This window comes from Schistocerca cancellata, chromosome 10 (genome assembly GCF_023864275.1).
Source record: "Schistocerca cancellata isolate TAMUIC-IGC-003103 chromosome 10, iqSchCanc2.1, whole genome shotgun sequence".
In the NCBI taxonomy this organism is placed as follows: domain Eukaryota; kingdom Metazoa; phylum Arthropoda; class Insecta; order Orthoptera; family Acrididae; genus Schistocerca; species Schistocerca cancellata.
The window spans coordinates 221,434,466-221,443,058 of record NC_064635.1 but is presented as its reverse complement, the minus strand read 5'-3'; the positions used below and the strand labels follow the sequence as shown (position 1 = coordinate 221,443,058).

The following is an 8,593-nucleotide window of genomic DNA, read 5'->3' as shown; positions in this document are numbered from 1 at the left end:
CCGGCGTATGGAAGGAACGCAGTTGATTTAAAGTCATCATCTGCGTCCTCAGTGCGTTGCTTCTTGTTATGATAGTTGCGCATGGCCTTCCTTATTTGGCGAGAAGTGTAGCCATTCTCTTTGAAAACCTTCTCCAAGTGTTCTAATTCTGCGTGGAGGTTTTCATCATCCGATATTATATGCGCTCGATGTATTAAGGTACTGAGAACACCGGCTGTTTGTGCTGGGTGATGGCAGCTTGACGCCTGGAGATACAGATCTGTGTGAGTCGCTTTCCTGTACACAGAATGTCCTAATGACCCATCATTTTTACGGCGTACTAGCACGTCTAGAAATGGTAAAGTGCCCTCTTTTTCAATCTCCATCGTAAATTTGATGTTCTCATGTAATGAGTTTAAGTGATGAAGGAATTTCTCCAGTTCCTGTCTGCCATGAGGCCATACAGCAAAAGTATCATCTACGTACCGCCAGAAGACCGTAGGCTTTAAAACAGCAGACTCAAGTGCTTTCTCCTCAAAGTCCTCCATAAAGAGATTAGCTACCACAGGCGACAAAGGGCTCCCCATGGCGACGCCGTCTGTTTGTTCAAAGAATTCGTCATTGAATAAAAAGTACGTTGAGGAGAGTATATGTTCAAACAAGGCCGTCATTTCTGCACTGAATAAGTTACCAATAAGATGTAATGATTCCATTAAAGGCACTTTGGTAAAAAGTGAGACCACATCAAAGCTGACTAATAAATCCGAGCTGCTAAGCTTAACTTCCTTCAAGCGACTGACAAAATCCTCGGAATTACGTATATGGTGGCAACACTTACCCACATACGGCTTTAGTAACGAGGCCAGATATTTTGCTGTAGAATAGGTCGCAGCACCAATATTACTCACTATTAATCGTAGTGGGGCACCATCCTTGTGTATCTTCGGAAGACCGTAGAGTCTTGGTGGTACTGCATTGTGTGGTCTCAATCTCTTGATAACTTCTTCAGGTAGAGAACAGTCGTTCAAAAGGGTAGTAGTTTTCCTTGATATTCGGCTTGTTGGGTCCTTTTCAATTCTACGGTACGTAGAATCATTTAGCTGACAATATATCTTCTCGTTGTAGGCTTCTCTTGTCAGAAGAACTGTGGCGTTACCCTTATCCGCAGGCAGTACGACTGTGCTAGTATCTTCTCTCAGGCTGCGGAGAGCAGCTCTTTCAGCTGGCGAGATGTTACTCCGTTGTGGCGCACATTTCAACAACGTTCGGCAAGATTCACGTCGAATTTCGTCTGCAGAATCCACAGGGAGACGTCTAATGGCTTCCTCAATGGAACTGATGAAATCCGTTAAAGGCAGTGAGGCAGGTGTATCCTGGGCCAAGGCAGACTGGGCTCACAGGGACAGTACGAACAGACAAAGTGCGAAGTTTAGCCAACTCGTAACACGAAAACCGCAAGAAGCTATCTCTGGACGATCCGTGGTGAACCTCACGGAGAAATCTTTTGACGATGCGACGATGTCAGTGCTTGCGAAAGGTTTAAACTTCGCTCCTACACCTGCCTCACTGCCTTTAACGGATTTCATCAGTTCCATTGAGGAAGCCATTAGACGTCTCCCTGTGGATTCTGCAGACGAAATTCGACGTGAATCTTGCCGAACGTTGTTGAAATGTGCGCCACAACGGAGTAACATCTCGCCAGCTGAAAGAGCTGCTCTCCGCAGCCTGAGAGAAGATACTAGCACAGTCGTACTGCCTGCGGATAAGGGTAACGCCACAGTTCTTCTGACAAGAGAAGCCTACAACGAGAAGATATATTGTCAGCTAAATGATTCTACGTACCGTAGAATTGAAAAGGACCCAACAAGCCGAATATCAAGGAAAACTACTACCCTTTTGAACGACTGTTCTCTACCTGAAGAAGTTATCAAGAGATTGAGACCACACAATGCAGTACCACCAAGACTCTACGGTCTTCCGAAGATACACAAGGATGGTGCCCCACTACGATTAATAGTGAGTAATATTGGTGCTGCGACCTATTCTACAGCAAAATATCTGGCCTCGTTACTAAAGCCGTATGTGGGTAAGTGTTGCCACCATATACGTAATTCCGAGGATTTTGTCAGTCGCTTGAAGGAAGTTAAGCTTAGCAGCTCGGATTTATTAGTCAGCTTTGATGTGGTCTCACTTTTTACCAAAGTGCCTTTAATGGAATCATTACATCTTATTGGTAACTTATTCAGTGCAGAAATGACGGCCTTGTTTGAACATATACTCTCCTCAACGTACTTTTTATTCAATGACGAATTCTTTGAACAAACAGACGGCGTCGCCATGGGGAGCCCTTTGTCGCCTGTGGTAGCTAATCTCTTTATGGAGGACTTTGAGGAGAAAGCACTTGAGTCTGCTGTTTTAAAGCCTACGGTCTTCTGGCGGTACGTAGATGATACTTTTGCTGTATGGCCTCATGGCAGACAGGAACTGGAGAAATTCCTTCATCACTTAAACTCATTACATGAGAACATCAAATTTACGATGGAGATTGAAAAAGAGGGCACTTTACCATTTCTAGACGTGCTAGTACGCCGTAAAAATGATGGGTCATTAGGACATTCTGTGTACAGGAAAGCGACTCACACAGATCTGTATCTCCAGGCGTCAAGCTGCCATCACCCAGCACAAACAGCCGGTGTTCTCAGTACCTTAATACATCGAGCGCATATAATATCGGATGATGAAAACCTCCACGCAGAATTAGAACACTTGGAGAAGGTTTTCAAAGAGAATGGCTACACTTCTCGCCAAATAAGGAAGGCCATGCGCAACTATCAAAACAAGAAGCAACGCACTGAGGACGCAGATGATGACTTTAAATCAACTGCGTTCCTTCCATACGCCGGGAATGTGTCGTCGAAAATAGGCCGATTACTGAAGAAAAATAAAATCAAGGTTATCTTTCGTCCACCAGCAAAGAACCGGGCCCTGGTTGGATCCGTTAAAGACGATTTACAACTGAAGAAGGCAGGCGTCTACAAAATTTTCTGTGAATGTGGCGCTGCATATATTGGCCAGACGACAAGAACTGTCCATGAACGATGTATAGAACATGAAAGATACACCCGTCTGCGGCAACCGTCAAAATCGGCAGTAGCAGAGCACTGTATTTCCTTGGGACATTCAATGGAATACAATGCAACAAAAATTTTATCCCCGGTTTCCGGTTTTTGGGATTCCGTAATCAAGGAATCAGTGGAAATACGTCTTGCCAATAATCTTATAAATCGTGACAACGGCTTTCAGCTGGATAAAAATTGGAATCCTGTTATTAAAATTATACAATCACAGCGGAATCGACAGTGTCATTCGATACTCAATGACTAGATGAACCTTTATTTCCACCACCGAGGACAGCACGTACAACTCGGCTATGCTGCGCATGTCAACACCTGACGCATGCGCTGTCGGATGCCAGTACATTTCACATGCGCGAGATTCGGCATAAATACCGCGACTGCACCTGGGCTCTTCAGTAGTTGTGTACCCACCTGATGATGGCCGGACGTCTCTGGGCCGAAATATCGTGGCAGAATGTCGACGGGATCCGGCTGCATACCCGGAAATTATTAGAAGAAGAAATACGCCGGGAAAATTTCAGAAGTCACATCAAATACCTTTACGGGGAGGAGATGGTTCAGGATATCCACGTATTGGATAAATTACGTGAGAAAAGAGCCAGGTTGCTGTGTTCACTAAATTTTTTACTGAAATGTAGAGACAATAACTTGATTCCAACTTTCGCCAGAGTTGTTCATTTTATCAATAGTGTGGCTGCCAACAATATAAAACGCAAGGCGAGTCTGGCTTTAGTAAGAGAACGAATCCGTTTTACGCGACGTGAGTTAGACGCTGTCGCCAGGAATTTATATTATTTACATCTGAAGATTTCAGCAAGATGTTCTTCCCTTAGTTGGGACTGGATTGACGGCGTATCCTGGGCCAAGGCAGACTGGGCTCACAGGGACAGTACGAACAGACAAAGTGCGAAGTTTAGCCAACTCGTAACACGAAAACCGCAAGAAGCTATCTCTGGACGATCCGTGGTGAACCTCACGGAGAAATCTTTTGACGATGCGACGATGTCAGTGCTTGCGAAAGGTTTAAACTTCGCTCCTACACCTGCCTCACTGCCTTTAACGGATTTCATCAGTTCCATTGAGGAAGCCATTAGACGTCTCCCTGTGGATTCTGCAGACGAAATTCGACGTGAATCTTGCCGAACGTTGTTGAAATGTGCGCCACAACGGAGTAACATCTCGCCAGCTGAAAGAGCTGCTCTCCGCAGCCTGAGAGAAGATACTAGCACAGTCGTACTGCCTGCGGATAAGGGTAACGCCACAGTTCTTCTGACAAGAGAAGCCTACAACGAGAAGATATATTGTCAGCTAAATGATTCTACGTACCGTAGAATTGAAAAGGACCCAACAAGCCGAATATCAAGGAAAACTACTACCCTTTTGAACGACTGTTCTCTACCTGAAGAAGTTATCAAGAGATTGAGACCACACAATGCAGTACCACCAAGACTCTACGGTCTTCCGAAGATACACAAGGATGGTGCCCCACTACGATTAATAGTGAGTAATATTGGTGCTGCGACCTATTCTACAGCAAAATATCTGGCCTCGTTACTAAAGCCGTATGTGGGTAAGTGTTGCCACCATATACGTAATTCCGAGGATTTTGTCAGTCGCTTGAAGGAAGTTAAGCTTAGCAGCTCGGATTTATTAGTCAGCTTTGATGTGGTCTCACTTTTTACCAAAGTGCCTTTAATGGAATCATTACATCTTATTGGTAACTTATTCAGTGCAGAAATGACGGCCTTGTTTGAACATATACTCTCCTCAACGTACTTTTTATTCAATGACGAATTCTTTGAACAAACAGACGGCGTCGCCATGGGGAGCCCTTTGTCGCCTGTGGTAGCTAATCTCTTTATGGAGGACTTTGAGGAGAAAGCACTTGAGTCTGCTGTTTTAAAGCCTACGGTCTTCTGGCGGTACGTAGATGATACTTTTGCTGTATGGCCTCATGGCAGACAGGAACTGGAGAAATTCCTTCATCACTTAAACTCATTACATGAGAACATCAAATTTACGATGGAGATTGAAAAAGAGGGCACTTTACCATTTCTAGACGTGCTAGTACGCCGTAAAAATGATGGGTCATTAGGACATTCTGTGTACAGGAAAGCGACTCACACAGATCTGTATCTCCAGGCGTCAAGCTGCCATCACCCAGCACAAACAGCCGGTGTTCTCAGTACCTTAATACATCGAGCGCATATAATATCGGATGATGAAAACCTCCACGCAGAATTAGAACACTTGGAGAAGGTTTTCAAAGAGAATGGCTACACTTCTCGCCAAATAAGGAAGGCCATGCGCAACTATCAAAACAAGAAGCAACGCACTGAGGACGCAGATGATGACTTTAAATCAACTGCGTTCCTTCCATACGCCGGGAATGTGTCGTCGAAAATAGGCCGATTACTGAAGAAAAATAAAATCAAGGTTATCTTTCGTCCACCAGCAAAGAACCGGGCCCTGGTTGGATCCGTTAAAGACGATTTACAACTGAAGAAGGCAGGCGTCTACAAAATTTTCTGTGAATGTGGCGCTGCATATATTGGCCAGACGACAAGAACTGTCCATGAACGATGTATAGAACATGAAAGATACACCCGTCTGCGGCAACCGTCAAAATCGGCAGTAGCAGAGCACTGTATTTCCTTGGGACATTCAATGGAATACAATGCAACAAAAATTTTATCCCCGGTTTCCGGTTTTTGGGATTCCGTAATCAAGGAATCAGTGGAAATACGTCTTGCCAATAATCTTATAAATCGTGACAACGGCTTTCAGCTGGATAAAAATTGGAATCCTGTTATTAAAATTATACAATCACAGCGGAATCGACAGTGTCATTCGATACTCAATGACTAGATGAACCTTTATTTCCACCACCGAGGACAGCACGTACAACTCGGCTATGCTGCGCATGTCAACACCTGACGCATGCGCTGTCGGATGCCAGTACATTTCACATGCGCGAGATTCGGCATAAATACCGCGACTGCACCTGGGCTCTTCAGTAGTTGTGTACCCACCTGATGATGGCCGGACGTCTCTGGGCCGAAATATCGTGGCAGAATGTCGACGGGATCCGGCTGCATACCCGGAAATTATTACTACTGGGAATATTTCACTATTAACGTCAAATTTCGTTCTGTTACTAAACTCTCAGGTCCAAGAGGTTTCCAGTCCTTAAAAAGAAATCGTCCAGTAAACAAAAACACAATTCGATTCAATATGTCACTACATAAGTATCATACATGTCTTAGCAACACAGCCAATTACTTGCTTTTTTGCATTGATTAACAGAAAACTTCGTTTTCGAAATATTCGTTGTGTTCAAGTTACATAGTTGAGAGCCCGTATACATGTGATTTCAGAAATATGAAAAGGCCGACGTGCACGTGTATCAGATATTGTTATGAGTGCCACAAATATCATTTACTAGCATTGAGTATCAACATGTTCCTGAAAGCGTAAAAATCCAGCGATACTTCTGTTATAACATGCAGATGTGGTCGATTGATTATGGAAGAAACAGTCAGGGGGTAAAAAGTACTGCTAAGGAAACCAAGGACAGATTTAAAAAGGAAATTCAAGTTTACAGAGAAGAAATAAAAACTTCGTGGTTTGCCGCTGGCGTTATAATTCTGACAGTGATGGCAAGGGGCTTGGAAGGGCAGTTGATGGATAGTGTCTCGAAAACACATTATAACATGTACATCAAAAAGGTTAATGGCATGTAGTCAAATTCAGGGTATGCTGAAGGAATTACATTAGTAAATGAGGCCCTAAAAATAAGAGATGATTTTAGCTATCTGAATAGAAAAAAAATATCTTACGGTAGCTACAGCAGAAAAAATGTCACATTAGATGACGTAATGAAACACTAAAAGTAGTCGATAAGGTTTGCTCTTTGGGCAGCAGAATAACACTATTTCTCACATAGAGAGGATATAAAATGCAGACTGGCAATAGGAAGAATAGCATTTCTGAAAACAAAAATTTGCTAAAGACAAATATGAATTTAAATGTTATTTCTGAAGGTATTCTGAAGTGTAATCTTGTGTCGGAGTGGAAGTAGGTGGTAACCAATTTAGACGAGAAGAGAGCAGAAACTTTTGAAATGTGGAGCCACCGAAAACTGGTGCAGATTTGATGGGCTGCTCAAGAAATTAGTGAAGAAATGCAGAATGTAACTGACGTGAAAAAAGAAATTTATGGCACAATGAGGGATACAGTTGAGATGGCGTGCCCTGAGACCAAGACTTGAGTACAGTTGTCAGGTCCAAAATGAATGATGTTTGTAGTAGTTGAGCTGGGATGAAGATACCTGCACTGAGCAGATTTGAACGGAGAGCAGTACCAAACCAGTGTTCGGATTGAAGACAACACGAAATTGTTGCAGACGCTTCCAAACTGGAGCGAGTTATAAAGTAGTACGTGCCGGCCGAGCGGTTCTAGGCGCTTCAGTCTGGAACCGCGCGACGGCTACGGTCGCAGGTTCGAATCCTGCCTCGGGCATGGATGTGTGTGATGTCCTTAGGTTAGTTAGGTTTAAGTAGTTCTAAGGGACTGATGACCTCAAATGTTAGGTCCCATAACGCTCAGAGCCATTTGAACCATTTAAAGTAGTTCGTTGTTGGTCTTCTGTAAGAGGGAACAGGCAGTGAAACTGACACACTTTCTGGAGAATGAAAGCAGCTAGAAATTATTTTAATGTGTTAAAAATATTCTCCCCGGCCGGGAATCGAACCCGGGTCTCCCGCGTGACAGGCGGGGATACTAACCACTATACTACCGAGGACTCCGAACTTCACCTTCGTAATGAGGGAAGACATGAATGACGTAAATGTTACACGTGTTTTATCATTTCGATAGTGGATAGTGAAATAAGTGTTGTCTGCTAAATGTTCGCCGACGTTGTTAAGTCTCTGTGGTAAGACAATCTTCAGTAACCACGCCATCTTGCGTGAGACATCGCGCTGCTCTTTCCTTATGTTTAATTGATAAATTTTCCTTCTGCTTAATGATGTGTAGCACTTTTTCCTTAGTGTTTTCTATTACGATTATGTGGAGTTAGCTTACTGCCCTTGGGTGGAAAAAGTGCTGAAACAAAGGACGTGTCATACAAGACACGTCAGTATTTTAAAAGTGCGGACAACGTTAAAAAATGAATATTTCCTGCATTTCTCTCAGTTTTTAGCTCGGTTGGGATTTTGTTACTATTCCCAATTTACGAAAGGGAGTGAAGTGATCGATTAGTAGTCATCTATACTGAATTTTAAAATATACAAAGTGCGCTTATAATTGAGTAGACGCACAATCATTTACGTGTTCAAATGTCCAAGGTTTATTGCCGGAGGTCACTTTCATCCTTGGTTTTCAAATGATTTCGCGTACCACAGGGTGTGCAGTATTAACGTGATGGGATACATCTATTTAACTGCTGATCTGCTGGCATTCACCTGTTACTTGAC

At 43.4% G+C, this 8,593-nt stretch overlaps 1 non-coding gene across 1 annotated transcript; it reads right to left on the bottom strand.

The window, feature by feature from the left end:
- Nucleotides 1-7,848: 7,848 nt before the first annotated feature.
- Nucleotides 7,849-7,920, bottom strand: Trnad-guc (transfer RNA aspartic acid (anticodon GUC)). Its single transcript has one exon. It is a non-coding gene; the product is annotated as a tRNA-Asp (tRNA).
- Between the last annotated feature and the right edge of the window lie 673 nt (nt 7,921-8,593).